This window comes from Oreochromis aureus, linkage group 14 (genome assembly GCF_013358895.1).
Source record: "Oreochromis aureus strain Israel breed Guangdong linkage group 14, ZZ_aureus, whole genome shotgun sequence".
Taxonomy (NCBI): domain Eukaryota; kingdom Metazoa; phylum Chordata; class Actinopteri; order Cichliformes; family Cichlidae; genus Oreochromis; species Oreochromis aureus.
The window spans coordinates 17758298-17776902 of record NC_052955.1 but is presented as its reverse complement, the minus strand read 5'-3'; the positions used below and the strand labels follow the sequence as shown (position 1 = coordinate 17776902).

Here is an 18605-nt window from a genome sequence, read left to right as displayed (position 1 = left end):
GTGGATGCTTAGAGGGGGCTTTTTTCTTTTTTTATGAAAGAATTTCATGAAAGTACACAGAAAAGGTTTCCATAGCCAGCTACCAAAATATTATTATTGTTGGGTTATTGCTTTGTGTTTTTCACTTTCAGCTGTTTTGGAAAACCTTTGTCGGGAATTTGCACTGCGTGTGTTTCGTCATAAGATAATAATTTACAGGGGCGTTATAGAAAAGTGAGAGGTAATTGATTTGGCAGCGACCAAGGGCGTAGATTTGGCATGGACGGAAGGGACATGTCCCCACCAATATCCAGCGATTATTGAATTGTCCCCACCAATAATTTGATCTCTTCGTAAAGAAAAACAAACCCAATAGAAAGAAAAAAAAAAGATCTGTCAACGTCTCATTCACCCAGCGGTGCAGAAAGAGTTAAATTACGCTCTCTACTGGAGTCCTACCTCATGTGACAAATATGGCCAATGTGATTGACTGTGCCTTTCAGGGAGCTCTGTTTAGTTTTAGCAGCGGCAAGCCTGCGCTGCAAGGACCTGCAAGGAGGAGAGGAGGATGGCAGCAAAAAGGAATAACCTGGATATAAGAAAGTATTTTTCAAAGAAACCTGTAAGTCACTTAAAGCCAAGTTCACTCATAAAATGTGTCCGTCATAATAACGTTACAGGCTATGCTAGGCTTTGACCCACATCAGTCTAAAATTGTATGTAACCATGAATAACGTGTTTTGGAAACTAACTGCACAACAGGCAGCACTATTAGTTATCTCAGTCTCCCAGAGTAGCATTTCCAATCAAGGGAAAATTGGCTCAGTAGCGCCACCTAGAAAAATGAAAAACGCGAGCCCCCGGTGTGGGTATGACCTACATGCATGAAACTCGGAACACATATCTAACGTTAGGAGACGCACAAAAAAGTCTGTTATGGCCATGTCCTAAACCCAACAGGAAGTCCGCCATTTGGACGTGAATATGACATTTTGGCTCTAATTTTGCCATTTCCATGCCTCGAACTTTTTCGAATTCCTCCTTGGGATTTGGTCGTATAAGATTCATCTTTGGTCAGTGTCAACTACACACTTCGGCCATGTTAAATTGCGGAGCTTTTGAGTTTTCACAATACGGTGAGGCCGTGGCGCCATGGCGAATTTCGATGACTCGCCATGAAATTCTTATTGCCTCTCATTCTGTCATACATTGTCCGATCTGGACCAAAGAGCACACATACAATAAGACTCCAGCCCTGAACATATTTCAACTGCCATATTTGACATCAGGGACAGCGCCACCTTGTGGGAGCAGGAAATGTCATGTTTTACACTTTTCAGTATTATGATGGGTGACATCTGCAGCCTCAAATTTCTCCAGGAAAGCCTTAAGGAGTTGGTCTTGGGTTACAGTGAAAACTGTGACTTTTCGCAAAAGGGTGTGACCCCAGCAGCATGGCGAACTTTGACGTCTCGCCATGAAGAAACAAATTAGTATAACTCAATGAAATCCAGACTGATCAGTACCAGACTTTACAGGCATGATGTCAGACCCGCTCTGAACAGATTGATATGCCCATTGTCAGGAATATGCAGAGCGCCACCTAGTGGAAACAGGAAATGTCATTGCTTACACTTTGTTGTACTGATTTTCACAGGTTCATTGTGGTCACCTCAAAAGCGGTGAATATCACCATCAGTCCCTCGTGATGCTTCAGTGAGAAAATTGTGACTTTAAACTGAACGGCGCACCCTGGTGGCAACGCAGTTCACCATGAAAGATGAAGTGGCTTTTGCGGGGCTTGGAAGGGTTAAAAAGTCCTGAAATTTGGCACACACCTCCAATGTGACGAGGGCTATCTTGTTACGTGATCATTTTCATTGAATAATGCAAAATGGCTCCGCAGCGCCCCCTACAAAATTTCAAAACAACAGCCCCTGCTCTGTGTTTTATCTATAAGTCTGAAACCTGGTAAGCTTATAGGAGATTTCAAGATGGACAAAAAAGTCTCCTGGAGCAATATCCCAAACCCAACAGGAAGTCCGCCATTTTAAAATTAATGTGTAATTTTGGCGACATTTTCCCCTCCTTTCAGGCCTGATACTTTGACGAACTCCTCCAAGGAATTTCATCAGATTGACCCGATCTCATGCGCGTGTAATCTAAAGACCTTTGTGAGGTTAAATTGCGAAGCTTTTTACGTTCAGGGAAACGGGGTGGTTATGGCGGCACATGGTGTTTCAATCACTCGCCAAAAAGCAGTAATCTGCTATCACTCAGAGACACAATGTCCAATCTCTCCTAAAGGTCGCAGGCATGATGAGACTCGACCTCGGAAATGTTTGTTATGTATGTTTGTCAGTAATGGTTAGAGCACCACCTAGTGGGACGACTATAATCATGATTGAATGAGATGAAATGTTAGCTGGTGGTTAAATGCATAAATTCCATCAATGTGACATCAGATCGGACAGGCTAGTTTTAGGTGTTGGGCGTGGCTCGACGTGCCGGGGTGCGAGGGCCCTCATAACGCTGCTTGCAGCTTTAATTTTGATTGAAACTGTCAGAGAAAACGGCAGCCTCGAGCAAACCAGGATATTAGTTTACAGAGGCTGTTAAAATTATATGCCTAATGTTAAAATGTTGTTGACACAATAATTTCATCCTAATGGTACTGACATATTCATAGGGTTGATTTTTGAGACAATATATCATGAGGTAGTCACGATTTTGCAAATATTCCACCTTGTAGTGCAGTTTGCACAAATTGTTTTAAAAATGCACTCACCCTACAAACATTACTGATGAGTCAAGATCTGCACAAATTGACAGAAGCACTGAAGCAGCTACCCATTTTATTCTTATTGTCATGTATGTGCTATTTGTCAGGTGACAGAAGAACCAACACAAAGCTCAGAGAGCAATGGTGATACAAGATCACAGGTGAAATTGGATGATGACTTGGTGGTTCATTACTGTATTTGAAGCACATGTGTGACTGCATGTATTTGGAATGTCTCACTGTTATTTATCAGGTGACAGAGGCAGCTCTGCCATGTTGTAGCTCGGACAGAGGTGAAGAGGCAAGGTCACAGGTGACTGACTGATGATTTGGTGCTATAGATTAACTAGTATTTATTATCATGACAATTGTTAGGCTGCTGATGTAAATTGATTCATTAGTGTATATTTGACAAAGAATCTGAATTGACAAGTCTCACTTTTTATATGGCACGAATCAATGTGTTATTTTATCAGGTGGCAATATGTCCTAGTGCAGTCAGAGGGGAAGAGCCAGGGCCAAAGGTGAGGCACATCAAGCACATAATAATAATTTTGTGGTAATCTTAGATGAGTAGTTTTATGGACAAAAACCACCAGGTCATTCAGTGTTCCCTTAGTGTTAATGTATAAGAGATGTTGGTGTACTATAACTGAAGTAATGTTCTTAAGTCCTTAAAGTCATATTCTTTTATTGTCATGACTGTATTTGAAGCTATTTTTATTTTTGTATGATACCTGATTTATATGGAATATGGCTGAAGTAAACTAAAGTCTAAAATTCATAGTCAGTCATTTGTTTAATAGTAATTTAACATTATATTATTCACATATAAAGCTATGAATTGTAATTTTAAATGGTTTAAAAGCATGTAGAATAGCATATGTAGACAAGTATATTTCTCCTTCTTTTTATCAAGAAGGGGCGATCGTGGCTCAAGAGTTCACTTCACCCGTCACTTCACCCGTTGCCTACTGGTGGTGGTCAGAGGGCCCGGTGGCGCCAGTGTTCGGCAGCCTTGCCTCTGTCAGTGTGCCCCAGGGTGGCTGTGGCTACAATGTAGCTTGCCATCACCAGTGTGTGAATGGGTGGATGACTGGATATGTAAAGCGCTTTGGGGTCCTTAGGGACTGTTTTGTCTCGAAAATTGTGTTAAAACAAACCCCCCATGATGTTCCTCAGAAGAACAGGATAAACAAATAAGGGGGGAAAAAATCCAGCATCAATAAATATATAGTGTTCAAGTTAAAAGTTTAACTACTAAATGGACAAACAAGATAATTATACATTTCACATCACATTGGTGTGAATTGACTGTTGGACCAGGATTGGTTCATAAAGTATTTCTTTTCTTTTTTTTTTTTTTGGGTTGCCTGTCCCCTTTGGATCTTTAGCCATCAGAATTGTTGTCTGAAGGCCGAAAAAGATGCCTAGCGGATTTACTTTACCAAGTGGATCATCATGGCCTTGCCATATTGGTCCATTTCATTGACCTTTATTATAATTATGTATTTATTTTATTGTATTTTATTTTATTTTCAGTTGTTACAGACGGGACAGACATGACTGGGGGATAGGATAGGGAGAAAGAATGAAAGAAAGAGAGGGAGAGAAAGACAAAATAGAGGGGAGAAGAGGGAAGAGAAAAACAAAGAAAAGCAAACAAACAAACAAAAAAGGAAAAAAAAAACACCCGGATCACCTGGAGAAGAAAAAAAATAGAAGAGAAACAAAAAAGAGCAACATAGTAAATACAACACCATCACAATAAACTAGCTAACAGTGGATAACAGTAGATACTAAATATTAAATGTTATTGTGCCGTACGCAAGATCGACAGTGTACAATGTGCGTTGAGGTAGCAGCCAAGAAAGGTGTAGTTTGTGTCTGTGAACACCTTTGTGGATCAGCACGCTTGTATTCAAAAGGTTTCTCCATGCAACGATCTGCTAGGGAGTGTGGGGAGCCCTGTCCCCCAGTGGCCTGAGGGCGCCCCAGCCCCCTTAAGGGGCCCAGACGGGCCACAGACGCCAGGCCCCGCCAAGCGGCCACCAGGAGTGAGCCGGTATATACATGAGTGCCCAGCCCCAGACACCAAGAACCACCAACGCACCGACGTCTGAGGGCATCAGCCACCGGCAAGGAGTGTGGTGAGGGGAGATAGGCCTCCATACCTTGGAGAGCCTGAAGTGTTCCCAGAGAGGTGGAGTCTAAGGCTACGTTCACACTGCAGGCGAAAGCGCATCAAATCCGATTTTTTTGACCCTATGCGACCCATATCCGATCATGGTATGACAGTGTGAACGGCACAAATCCGATATTTTCAAATCCGATCTGGGTCACTTTCGTATGTGGTACTGAATCCGATACATATCCGATGTTTTAGAAAGCGACTGCTGTTTGAACGGTCATGTCGCATTAAATCCGTCTTTTACGTCACTGACACAAGACAGACGCCAATTATCAGCGCCGGAGAAGACATCGCGAACGCTTCCTGGCCATCCAGTGTAGATGTCAGTTAAACTGTTGGGAAGACAACGTGAACATTTTATTTGTACTGTATAATTTGCAGATTCTGACAGAAATCTGCAACTATCCTTTGAAGCACCGCTCCTCTCTTAAACTGCAATAAGGATCATTATTAGGTTATTTACATTATTATGTAAATAACAGAATAATTTAAAGCAAAAATTGGGAAACGTAAAGTCCGAAGTCTTTATATTAAGGGCCATCAGTCAAACAATATTGTTTGCTCTGGGTCTAAACAGAGCGCGTTGTGTGTGACGTCTTCTTTTGCGCATGCGGGCCGCTTTGAGCGTTCACACTAGAGCGCGTTTGCTGTCGCATTTTATTTGTAGTGTGAAGAAGCAGACAAAAAAATCAGATTTGATAAAAAAATCGGAATTGAGCAATAAGACCTGCAGTGTGAACGTAGCCTAAGACCCGACCTGATAGACACAAACGTGCATTCCCACCCCCATATACACATAAGCAAACATTCGGCACTCACCCGATGTGGACACAGACACAAATAGACACTGTACACACAATCACACTCCCCAAACATACTCTATATCCCAGGTCCAGGTACCCTCGCCCCCAGAGGGGCAAACCGTACCTAGACCCAGGAGATGTAACCCTTTGCCCTGGGGCGGAGGCAAGCAGACCGCCACCATATCTGCAGTAACAGGGAGGCCCCGCATCCCAGACCCCAATCTGACAGCCAACACCTCCTCCCAGCCCCCCAGCCCCGACGGTTAACAGAGAACGGGGGTGAGTGAAGACCCCAAACCTCCCTCTGCCCGCTCATATGTAGTGTTGCTGCGTGCTGTTCTAAAGTGCATTTAAAACACAGGAGGGCATGGTGCTTCCTGCCAGAGAGCAGCACGGCTCGTCCCGAAAACCCTCAGTGTCTATATGCATTTAAAATTGAGGTTTGGGCAACAGCGCTAGAGGTGGGTTTGAATACACAGACCATCCTCTGGATGCTGTATAACGTGCCCACCCCCAAGGCCCTATATGTATGTGTTATGAGCGTATGAGTAATGTGGATGTCTAGGTTGCGGAATAAAATTGAGGCACAGGCAGCCAGAAGGGGACAGAGGGGGACTGCCTCCCCTGCACTCTGGTGACACACCTGCACCCCAAGCCCTGCATGTGTGGGTGGGTGTGGTGGAGTGGGAAGAGGGAGGCAGCTCAGGATGGGGAGGGACAAAAGGGAGGGGCAAGTGGCCCCTCCCTGGGGCCAGCTCCCCCGCTGACCCCAGTAGGCACCCCCACACCATGGAACCCACCGGGGCAAGGAGGGGCCCTGGCCCATCTGGACCGGGGCCCACAGCAGCAGCACCGCCCAGCCCCACAAAGACCGGGGCAGCCCACCTGACCCCACCGCAGAGAAAGCTGCACCCACCCCATCATCCACTCATCTCTCAGACTACACAAGACAATAGACACCCAGGTTGAGTTCATTATCCACCTCTCCTGTATCTCTCCCCCACCTGCAGAGTGAGCTCCTGGAGAGAGGAGACCTCCTGCAAAGATGTAACAGCCTCCCCACCAGTTGGAGAGCCCTCCAGTTGGGCCGATGCACCAGAGGTCCCCCGCACCAGGGCTGAGCCCCCATGAAACCACCTGCCCACAACCCTGGCGACACAACAACCAGGACCCAAGCCCCCAAGGCCCAGCCAGAGCCCCAGCCTGGGGGTGGAGCACCCCCAGACCCCCAAGCCCCCACGCCCGTCCTGGACCCATCTAGGGGCAGCCAGGCTACCAGGCCAGTAACCAACGTCCGCCAGCACAGACCCTCCCCCATCTCCGCTGTACGCAGCCACAAGGAAAACACCATCTAAGAGCCACCAGAGCCCCTAACCAGGTCATTGCAACAACCCCTGGGTTAGGCCCTCCAGGGAAAATGTCCCTAGGGAATGCCCAGACACCCTAAGCCCGTCCCTATCCCCATATCAACCACAATAACGAAGGCAGGACCAAACCATGACCCCCCCACCCCCACTAGGTGATGAAGCTGATCAAAGGAGCCCAGAGGGATTGATCAAATGTGATGGCAGAGGCTGTATCAAGACTAATGTGATCTATTAGATGGTTTTTATATTGGCTAGAATTAAGATTATTTTTATTTTTCCAGTTAATGACGACCGTTTTCTTGGCAATGCATAGTGCAGTAAAAGCAATGGTGGGCTGTGTTTGTTTCTGTAGTGACCTCATCCAATTTGCCCAGCAAGCACACTAAAGGGGAGGCTGGAATGTTACATTTCAGACACTTTGATAAGTCTTCACATATCTCACGCCAAAACTTCTGAACTGGTGGACAGAACCAAAGGGCGTGGATGTAATTGTCCGGTGTATTGCCTTGACAGTGTGAGCAGTTGGAAGACGTAAAGCCCAGCTGGAACGTCCTATGACCAGTATAGTGCACTCTATGTAGTCTTTTGTATTGTATTAATTGCAAACTGGGTTTTCTGATCCATTGAAAGGTTTTTAAGCATATCTGAGACCAAAAGTTTTGGTCTAAGCTCATCGATAAATCCGCTTCCCATTTTGCAATTTGAAGGGATATTGATTCATCTATTTTAGAAAGTGTTCTGTATATTTTAGACAATAATTTGGGGGTTTTTAGATTAAAAAATTGTACCACATTTGGTGGTGTTTGTAATTCAGCTTCACTGGGCTTAAATTTCCTTTTTACTATGGATTTAATTTGTTGATATTCCAAAAATCATTTCTTGTTGATCCCATATTGTATAACTAGTCTGTCAAACGAAATAAAGTCTGTTCCTTCCAATATATGTTCCAAGTATTTAATTCCTTTACAACTCCAATCTGGCAAGTTGATCATATTATTGTTTTGTAATATGTCTGGATTGTTCCAGATAGGTGTACGTTTGCATGGGATTAATGAAGACCCTGCCATTTTTAGAAACTCCCACCATGCTGTCAGAGAAGAGCTGATGTTAATGCTTTTAAAGCATTCATGTCGTTTGATGTTTGAGCTGATAAATGGTAGGGCTGAAATCTCTAGATTATTACATAGTGCCTGTTCTACATCTATCTAAGAAGGTGTGTTTTAACCATCAACAGATGAATTTGAGCCTGTTGGCTAAAAAGTAGTGATTAAAGTTAGGCGGATCTAGTCCTCCTTTATCCTTGGTCCTTTGTAATGTTTTTAAGATGATATGCGGGGGGTTTTCTTTCCAAAGGAACTTAAAAATATAAGAATCTAGAGATCTGAACCAATCTTGTGATGGCTTACTCGGGATCATTGAAAATAAATAGTTTATTTTTGGCAAGACCATCATTTTTATAGCGGCGACCCTTCCCATGAGTGATATGGGTAGAGATTTCCATCTAGCCAGATCGCCTTCTACTGTCTTTAAAAGTGGGATGTGGTTTAATTTAGTTAATTCTGCAAGCTTAGGAGAGATATTGATACCTAAATATTTAATATTTCCAGATTGCAGTGGGGTAGATGAAGAATTATGGAAGGAGCAATTAATCGGAAGAACTGTAGATTTTGACCAATTAATTGAATAATCTGAGACTCTTGAGAAAGAGTTTATCAATGCAATTACCCTGGAGAGATTGGTTTTTGAGTTTTGGAGAAAAAGTAACACATCATTCGAATAAAGGCTAATTTTATGTTCTACATTCGTACATTTTATGCCCTTAATTGTTGTAGCCTGTCTAACTGCTGCTGCTAGTGGTTTGATAAAAACTGCAAACAGTGAAGGGGAGAGTGGGCATGAAAAAGAAAAAACCCCAACAACATAACACAACCACTGATAACACAAACAATGCGTTGTTACCCCTTAGGAGACAGAAGCTGGAGGATGTTTGGTCATTTGTTCTGACACAAGCTGTTGGGGAATTACATAATATTTTAGCCAGTTTATGAAAGAGATTCCAAAACCAAATTTGTGTAAGGTTGCATCAAGAGACAATATTATGGTTTCAATGTTTTTACTGCATGAGTAGTCTATTAAATTAAATAATCTACGCGTATTTGTTGATGAGTGCCTACCTTTTATGAAACCAGTTTGGTCAGGATTAATTGAAGGGGGGTGGTATCTTCTCTAATCTCTTTGAGAGAGCTTTGCAGATTATTTTGAGATCTACATTTACAAGGGATATTGGACGATAGCTTGAGGGAAATACAGGGTCTTTGTCTGGTTTAGTAAGAGACTAATATTTGCAGAATTCATATTTGGTGGTAGTCTGCCATTTTGCTTGATTTCCTGCAGCATTCTGTAAAACATCAGTGCCAGAGTTGTCCAGAATTCTTTGTAAAATTCTGCTGGAAAGCCATCTGGACCTGGAGCCTTATTGTTGGGCATACTTCAGGGCTTCCTGGAGTTCAGCTGGTGTCAGTGGCGAATCCAGTGGCATTGCTTGGGTGTCTAATAATTTTGGAAGAGTTACGTTGTCGAGAAATTGATCAATTTCGTTTTTAGATGGGTTTATTTGTGATAAAGTATTTCTGAAAATTTCTCTGGAGCACATTTCAGTAAAGTAATCTAAACACAAGACACTGGAAATAGGAAACTATCAGAGTAATACACTAAGTAAGAACCACAGAGAAATGGGGACCTACAGACACGATAAAGAAATTAGCATACACCATGAGACCGCTTCTAACACAGAAATTTAAATGTTTGGCGTGGAGCTTGCCATGCCAAATGGCCATAATGGCGCTTCAATAAATATTAGCTCTAAATGAGTAAGTAGCCATTGGGAAATTGTGTTTTGCTTGTGGCTCCAAGGTTAGGGGTGCGTCTGTAGTTTGGATGAGTTGAAAATATGTGACTGAAGACAATATGTAAAGTGAAACAAGTTTCAGGTAAACTTTTCACTTTAAGTAGAAACTTGAGGAAGAATCTGTCTAATTCTGAATATGCATCATCAGCATATCATGAGTAAGAGAAGGAGGACCCAACCATCCAGGTTGTAGATACATGTATCTATGTCTAATACTTTGCATTCAAAGATTATGGACACCCATGTTACTGTTCCAAATGTTTAGTGATAGTCCATCAGAGGGCAGTATAAGAATATAAGGGGGGAGTGGGAAAATTATTATTATTATCTTTAACATGCTATAATTGCTGGGAAAAAGCATCATTTGTATGATCAACAGTATAGAACGCTGATGAACACTGAGGTCTAGCAGGAAAGGCACTGAGATGAAATTATCAAACAATCATTTGTAACCTTCGATGACTGACTAAATCATCCAGGTAAGGAGTCTCAGGCTCAGACTGAAGAAATCACATGTATGAGTAGCGAAACGTTTCTCCCACTGAAAAATGTCACGTTCACCAGATGAACTGAATCAACTTTCTGGGACTTCACTAATGTGTTTCTGCACTGTGATGATTTCTGAAAGTGCCTTGAAGCTGCCATTGTCGTGATTTGGCACAGACACGGAGCCATGGTGCCATGCAGCAAACAGGCATTTCTGCATCTCGCACAGGCGTGGGTTCAAATCCCACTTCTGACACCACTGCTTCACAGAGAGATGTGGAAAACAGCAGACATCACTCTCACCTGACTGAACAGAGAACAACCTTAGTTTATTGGCCAATCTTTTACACACACAGCAACTTCCAAAATGGCAACCTATCCACCTCTCATCCAGCAGTCCACTTTTATATCCTCTCAGACCACGCTTTCTCAATTCAAACTGGCCTATGACAGAATCCTTCCAGAGAACGTGAAAGAAAAACAAAGAAGATCAGTTTTCACAAATAATCCTAAAATGATCAATTACTTGAAAATGAAGCAGACATGTCATATATACATACACAATTTAAAGGTCATTTCACACTTCAAATTACTTTAAATTTCTGCAAATGGTTGAGCAACCAATCACCTACTCTTGCTAGCTCACATCCTATAAAAAAGCTGCCTTTTTTATAGGATTTTCGGGCTTCCTCTTTATCGGAAAGACAAGGTAGCTGCCACAGAGGTTTGACCTGGTAACTTACACCAAACATTTGGCTTCCATCTTGGTGAACAGGGAAAGATCTAGTGCTGCCTAGCATATTGAATACTGAAATGTAAATTTTCTTTTCCAGAAAGCAATTTTTTATTCAGTGTTTTCACAAAAGCCTTATTTTTTATGCATTTGCTACTAGTAGTTAGACCACACATGAGGTTTCAGGCCTGGACAAGTGTGAAACCTTTTGTCCTCCACAATGGAAAATAGCTGAAAATAAAAACAGGTATCACTTTAGTCAGCTCCTAATTTTATCAATTGTTCAATTGGTCTTGTGATGGAGGTGCTGGAATAGAATTGGATGATTCTGTAGACATGTGGACTTCATAAACATAACACGTTGACATCAGGAGTTGTAATCTGTGTGCCACATTGACACATATCCAGTACATGGGAGCTAGAATTATGGGCGGGTTGTGGGGCATCAAATATTTATTTCACTTAATGGTATGTAAATCAATTTATGACATTTATGTAATGTGTGTTTTCTGGATTTTTGGCTAATATTGACTTAATCCTTCATGGTATACATTCAGCAAGCTACTGGAAAAATTCCTCAGAGATTTTGGTGAATAATGACATGATAGGGTCAAGAATTTGATGCAGATTCGGCAGATGCACATCTGTGGTGTGAATATCTCTTTCAATCACATCCCAAAGGTACTCTTTTGGATTGAGAATTGGTGACTCTGCTGGCCATTTCACAATATTTTGTCAGTCTTCTGTTTTCCAATTTTAGTGAGTCCTGAATTCTAGTTTCTGTTTCCTGTTTCTAGCTGACAGGAGGAGCACTGCTTAAAGGTTTGACATGTTGTGTTCAGAGATGGTTTTCTGCATATCTTGGTTGTAACAAGTTGTTATTTCAGTTTCTGAAATAGTCAGAACAGACTCTCCAGCATCAACAACCATTCCATGTTCAAAGTCACTTCAGTTTCAGCTGTCAGCAGGTTTTCTTGAGCATGTCTACATGTCTAACTGCTCTGAGTCGCTCCCTTTTAATTAGGTGATTGGATATTAGCATTAAAAGGAAGCTGAACAAGTATACTTAATGAAATGGCTAGTGAGTGTATATGTACTGCTGTTGACATACAGTTATGGCTTCTTTTTCTTCTTTTGGCAGCTCTCTTTAGGAGTTGCAAAAGCAGATCATCTTCCTCCATCTCACCCTGTCTCTAGAATCATCTTCTATCACATCCACCCTCTGCATGTCCTCCTTCACTACATTCACAAATCTAATCTGGGATCTTTTCCTCTTGCCTGACAGCTTCATATTCAACATCCTTTATCCTTTGTCCAATATATTGTGCCTGCATTCTCTTCTTCACCTGCTTTATGCAATGTCTATCGCTTTGGATGTAAGCTCATTTACCTTTACCACCTCTATTCTTATGTTATGATGTTATGTATGTGCAATAGAAATGAGTGACAGGGATAATATCCTGGGTTTTGTTACCTGTGCTTTTCAGAAAAGATTGCAATGGAATACAATATGACATCCAAGAGGCTGCTTGCTGTGAAAACAAACTTCATCCAGGTTCAAACCTGTTTTGTTGTGGAAAGGAGCCTTACAATCCTGGTACAGCCACTTGTTGTAAAGTTCAACATGGAAAGATCCTCGCAGGTAATGAATTTGTGAATTAGCTGACTAAAATGTTAAATTGAATGTTGACTTTGTAAATGTGAAAGAAACAGAGTGCCTGAATGTAAAGAAGCAGCTTCAGTGTTTTACTGTTTTGTTGTCTTCATTTACGTGTCGGGAATCAGAACGATCTCTTTAAACTCCTGTTTTGGTAGCTGCAGTTTGCAGAGAAGTTGAATTGCACTGCTTGAGAATATAAAGGTTAATATTAATGCTTTACAAATTAAACTTGCAGATGATTGTATAGATTTCCTACTTTGGTTTGAAAAGCTACATTACGTTTTACACCCTTACCCAATCAGCAATGACTATGATTTAACTTGAAGCATTTATACTGTGCTTTATAAGACTAGAAATATCCAAATATAGAAGATTACAACCACATCTAAATTTTAAGAGTCTGCAAAAAAAATATTCATCATTGATCGATCCATCTGCTCACACTTAGTGTTAGATGTTTCAGTTTATTCAGTGAGTTAGGGTTAGGTATTTCTTTCTTATAATGGTTGCAGTACATGAAGAAATACAACAAAAGATTAAAAATTTATTGGTTTTCCCCTCACAGTTTTCACCCAGCCCATAATTTATTCCAAACAAGAGGATTTTCTGCTCAAATACAAGAAAAACCTACCGGGATACTTTTAGACTCAACTTTTTGCTTCTCTCTATACTTCTGAACTTCCTTGCAGTGATTTCATTACCATATACCACTCGCCATAACAAATTTTCTGTTGTTTACACTAAGCTATCTTGTTTTTATAGCCAGTGTTACTCAGGGTCTGAGTGAAAATGTGTCCGATTGCTGTGACCTGAAGGCCTACAACCCAGTCAATGAAATATGTTGTCAATCAACCATCATATCAAAACCTGGACCAATGGCTGAATTCTGTGTTAAAGGTGAGCAGACACACTGATGGAAAAGAAGACTAAATTACATCTTCATTACAAATCATTACTGTCAGTGAAATATTATTAATTAAACACAGAAACATTATTGTTTTTTCACTAGAACAAATTTACAATTCTGTGAAATGTACTCCATTCAAACATTTTGAGGATACTGGAGCAGCTTCTCAGTTGAGTTATATTTGAAGTAAAAATTTTTAAAATGACAAAGATCTTTTCCACAGATGTTTTTGATAAGGACAAGCAGTTGTGTTGTGGTCCAGCTGATAATAAGACAATTCTGGTGAGGAATTCCCGTCACCATGAGTGCTGTGGTCACAGCCAGTACGACACTGAGACTCAGTGCTGCTGTTCAAATGAGGAGAAGTTGGAGATACAATCGAAGGATTCATCCTGCTGTGTCAGGAATTTCACTCCAGGTCAGCTCAGTACATAATAGCATGTCATACTGTGCTGAATGGATTTCATGACACTTTTTGTAGTTTGAGTCCAATTTTACATGTCAGTCTTTAGGTATGTCAAACTGAGGTGTGTCACATCTGTATGGTTACATTGAGCTTGTTTGTTTGTTTGTTTTGGTTAATGAAAACTCTTTGTGCTTTATATCCACAGGTATGGAACAGAAGGTAAGTGTTGTGTTTCTTGGGAAGTCCAGGGGACCTCGGGAAGTAACAATAAAAATGTCAAGTTTGAAAAAAGGGACAAGAAGACAAATCAGGAATAAAATTATAATTCTTCTATTAATTATTAAGCAAAAAATGTGTGTATGTGTGTGTGTGTGTGTGTTTTAGTGCCCCCCAAAATGTGGTTTTAGTGTCAGGGTTACAATTAGGTTATGTTTAGGTTTAGACTAAGGGTTATGATTAGGCCTTTATTTTTGATGATTAGGGTAAGCGGCTAGGGAAAGAATTATGTCAACGAGATACCCCACGAAGATATGAAAACAAGACTGTGTGTGTGCGTGTGTGTCTTAAATCTTATATTTTATTTTTCAGATATTCAAGCTCCAACCCAAATGGTAAGTTAATGGAAACGTTTTGCTATCATTTCACGCCTCGACCAGCACAGCTTTCTATTATCCATCTAATCATCAATGCCATTCATTCATACTTTGCAGTAAAAATTACTATAGTTCCACTTTATATACCGTCAGTGCACTTTACATAGTTAAGGACCTTATATAGAGAGAAACTCAGCAATCCCTTTTGAGCAAGCGTCAGTGTGAAGGAAACACTCCACTGAAAGATGTACAGTCATACAGGTAATGGTTGATTAACTTACAGACACAACACTTTCATAAAGTATGACTATTTTACAAAGTAGCAAAGGATTGTTTTGACTATTTATTTAATTTTCTTTATATTCTGTTTGGTGTCTGCTGAATGTACTTCATGGCTGCTATGGCCAAGAATTTAAGTTCAGGTTTTTTGGAGATAAGAAAGTTAAGGAGTTTTCTGTTTTCCACATTGTTTCGCTTTGTTTTTGCTCACTGATTACTTTCACTTATACATGATGGTTAAGTTTTGACACTAAAATATTTGGTTTGGGAATACATTTGTTTGTTTGTTTGTTTGTTTCGGTCAGAATGTATGTCTTTACAATAACCTGAAAGATTAAAAATAATGTTTGGGACACTTAGGAGATCATTTCCATGTATCCTTCACATATGTGATGAATAAACGTGCTGCATCATGGGACAGATGCCTAATGACATTAAGTGTGTATCTGTGAGAGGCCAATCGCTTTGACAAAAACTCACAATGGAAATGTTATTTTAGCTTGGTCAAATAATCCAACAGTTCAAATAACACATGGGTTTATAACTGCCATTCTGCCTTATCTGACACATGGCTGCATTTTGCACACCAGTGGAATTGTGTGCAATTATACATGACAACTGACTCCCAGAAAAATATAACTCTAGCATGATTGGAGGTCAAGGATTAGAAACCAACCAAACTTCCAGAAAATCATTAAACCCATTACTGCACTGAAATTTGCATAAAATTTAAATATATGTTGTATGGCCTACATTATAAAACAAATTGTTTCCATACTTTTTTTTTTTAAATTTAATGTGATATGGACTGTTTTGTGCTGATTGTTGCCTGTTTTTACAAACATCCACAGCACTGAACCAAACACACATCTCTGTGGGTCGTCGTGTTACAATCCAAAGCAAAATCGCTGCTGTGAGAGTAACCACGAGCCTCACTCACTCGACAACTCAGGTGTCACTATCTATTTGTTTGTTTGCCTTAGTTTTGTAGTTGTTTTGGTTGTTACTATTGTATTACATCATTCTGTGGTGTATGTAGTATGTAGCTATGTAGTAGAGTAAGTTGAACAAGGTAACCTCACCCCAACAAGGCAGTTAGAGCTGAATGAGCAATTGTTTGCTTGTCATGTTTGTCTTATGTGTATCACTGTAAAACCAAAGAATTACTTGAACGCGTCATTTGATTCTGTGGTATTTATTATTTTGGAAAATACCTCTAGGGGTAAACAGTTAAAACAAAAGACAGAAGATTGTTTTAAAGAACCTTTAGTGGATTTAGTGGAATGTAGTAGTGAGAATGCAAACTGACATGATACCCAAAGAAGCAGTAGCAGCATAACATAAAAAGAAGGATTTTACCTTCCTACCTGTGTTTGACATATTCATCCACCCCCCTTCTACAACCAGCTGAGCCATGCTCTAGGATTTATAGTCTTTTTTTTTTGTCCAAGTTGAGAAACTATGTGATCACAAAAATATGATTGTCTCATGATCATTCTTGTAGGAACTTGCATTGATAGTCATGAACATTATTATGTTATTGTAGCAACAACAGGAAGAAGAAATTGGTCATATAATTATCAGTTATTGTACACATTAGTGAGCCTATCTCAGCTCTTGAGAGGTCACCAGTCTAATGGTAAATTAAGAGATGATGAAATTATGACTATGAGAGAAATAAGAGGGGGGAAATCAGAAGAAGTCTGGGTGTCTATTTGAACTCGTTCATTTTTAGTGGAAATCAAAAAGTGTAACAATGTTTTTACATCACTTGAAATTCAGGACAGTTCAAAGGATGTGAAAACACATGAGCTCTGACTTCAAAGAGGGAATTTTATTTCAGAAAATTTGAATCTGCAGTTGAAACTTGCTTGCTATATCTCCTTTCTCCTCTTTCTACTCTCTAAAACCCCCCTGTTTAGGTCAAAGGAAGGCCACAGCCACCGTGTATAACCCACATACTCAGGTCTGCTGTGATGGACGTGTATCTCCGTGGAAGCCTTGGATCGATCAGGTAATGTACTAATTGCTCCCCACCCCCTACTGGGAAAAATGATCAAACCACCATTTCCACTGAAAGTTGAAAATCTAAACCACTGTTTTACTAAAGCAGAAAAATGTTTTAAAGCCTACAAACTGGAAAACAATGCACATCCTTTTATTATTAAATTCAATCATATAGCATTACAATGTAGAAAGTTGGCAAGAGTGCTACTCTTTGACAATAGAATTCAGAGGTCCAGGTCACTGCTTTCACACAGTGCCAGAGGCTGGATTCTATCTCTGTTTTCTATGTGTGGCTAAAAGACTGTAGAAACATAATGCATATATGTTAGATGTATGTAATGCAGAATTTTCACAAGTGTTTTATGTTCTTAATTTGCATTTTTGAGCTAGTTTTTATTTCATAATTCATGCATTTCTGTGGTTGGCTTTGAATGTGTAAACTACAGAGTCTGGTTGTGCCTGCTTGCACAATTTACTGTTTTATCTCTGATTCTTCAAGTGCTGTGGAGAGACGCCGTATGGCTCGGCACAACGTGGAGTTCTCTGTTGTAATAAAACCTTGTACGAGGACAGAGATGATGGAGAGGAATGTTCAGAGATGGGTATTCCTTACAACCCGGCTAAAGGGACCATATGTTGTTCTCAGTTTCATGGCAGCCCAGGACAACACTGCTGTGGGACAGAAATTTACCGGCCTCGTACTGAGATCTGCTGCAATGGACACAGGTGATTGTGTGCATGTGTTCTGTTTACTTGCTTTACATTGCTGATAAAATCCAGTGAAAAGGGATTTCTTCTCTTATTTTTAATCTGATTAGTATCTAATGGCACCTGTTTTGAATTTAGTCAGTCAGTGCAGCTGGGAGCATGGAAACTGGTTTAATCTATTGTCTTCTGAGTGAGGGTTAAGGGTAACCTAGAGAGAAGTAGAATGAAACATTTTTCATAACTGATGATTTCATATGGTTTCTAAGACACACAGTTGCGTGACAAACCTTGCCCTGCCTTTCGTTTGGTTCCCAGAACTCTTAAAATACATTTCTTTCAGTCTGTGTGGGGTCTCATTGGGTTTCTGTGAGCTCATGACTCATCTTAGAGCTAAAGTATTTAGCTATTGCATCATTAAGTATTTTGCAATTTGAAGTGACACATTTGTGTTTAATATATAAATTATTGCCCAACTCACCAGGTATTTATACTCAGGATTCACTTTTATGGTCATGTCTGTAGGAGTTAAACTGGTTGACTTTTTGGCTGCTCTTGAGTCTGTTTCCAGTTGCAGTAGCTGTCAAAGTGCATTTGGTATAAATGCATTCTATGTAGACAATGACTGAGAGCTTAAAGTGCAGCTCTGATGTTCTGCTTTCAGTGCACAGCTTGTGTAAAAACAATGAAATGAAGAAGTTATCTTCCAGAATGACACCCAACACTATACATAAAGACTGTCACAGGATAACCCATGCCTCTGGGGGACTAAGACTGTGTATGGCCCACAAAAAGCGAG

The 18605-nt window shown here is 40.6% G+C and overlaps 2 protein-coding genes and 1 long non-coding RNA gene across 3 annotated transcripts in view; 2 read left to right on the top strand and 1 right to left on the bottom strand.

Annotated features, from left to right (window-relative positions):
- LOC120432856 overlaps nt 1–18605 on the bottom strand; it is a 520225-nt gene that overhangs the window by 303601 nt on the left and 198019 nt on the right. The gene's annotated exons all lie outside the window — the stretch shown is intronic.
- The window catches only part of LOC116318444 (galaxin-2-like), a 116062-nt gene that overhangs the window by 21235 nt on the left and 76222 nt on the right, over nt 1–18605 (top strand). The gene's annotated exons all lie outside the window — the stretch shown is intronic.
- On the top strand, nt 14796–17145 carry LOC120432862. The gene is made up of 3 exons (XR_005608142.1): nt 14796–14833; nt 15946–16046; nt 17017–17145. It is a non-coding gene; the product is annotated as an uncharacterized LOC120432862 (long non-coding RNA).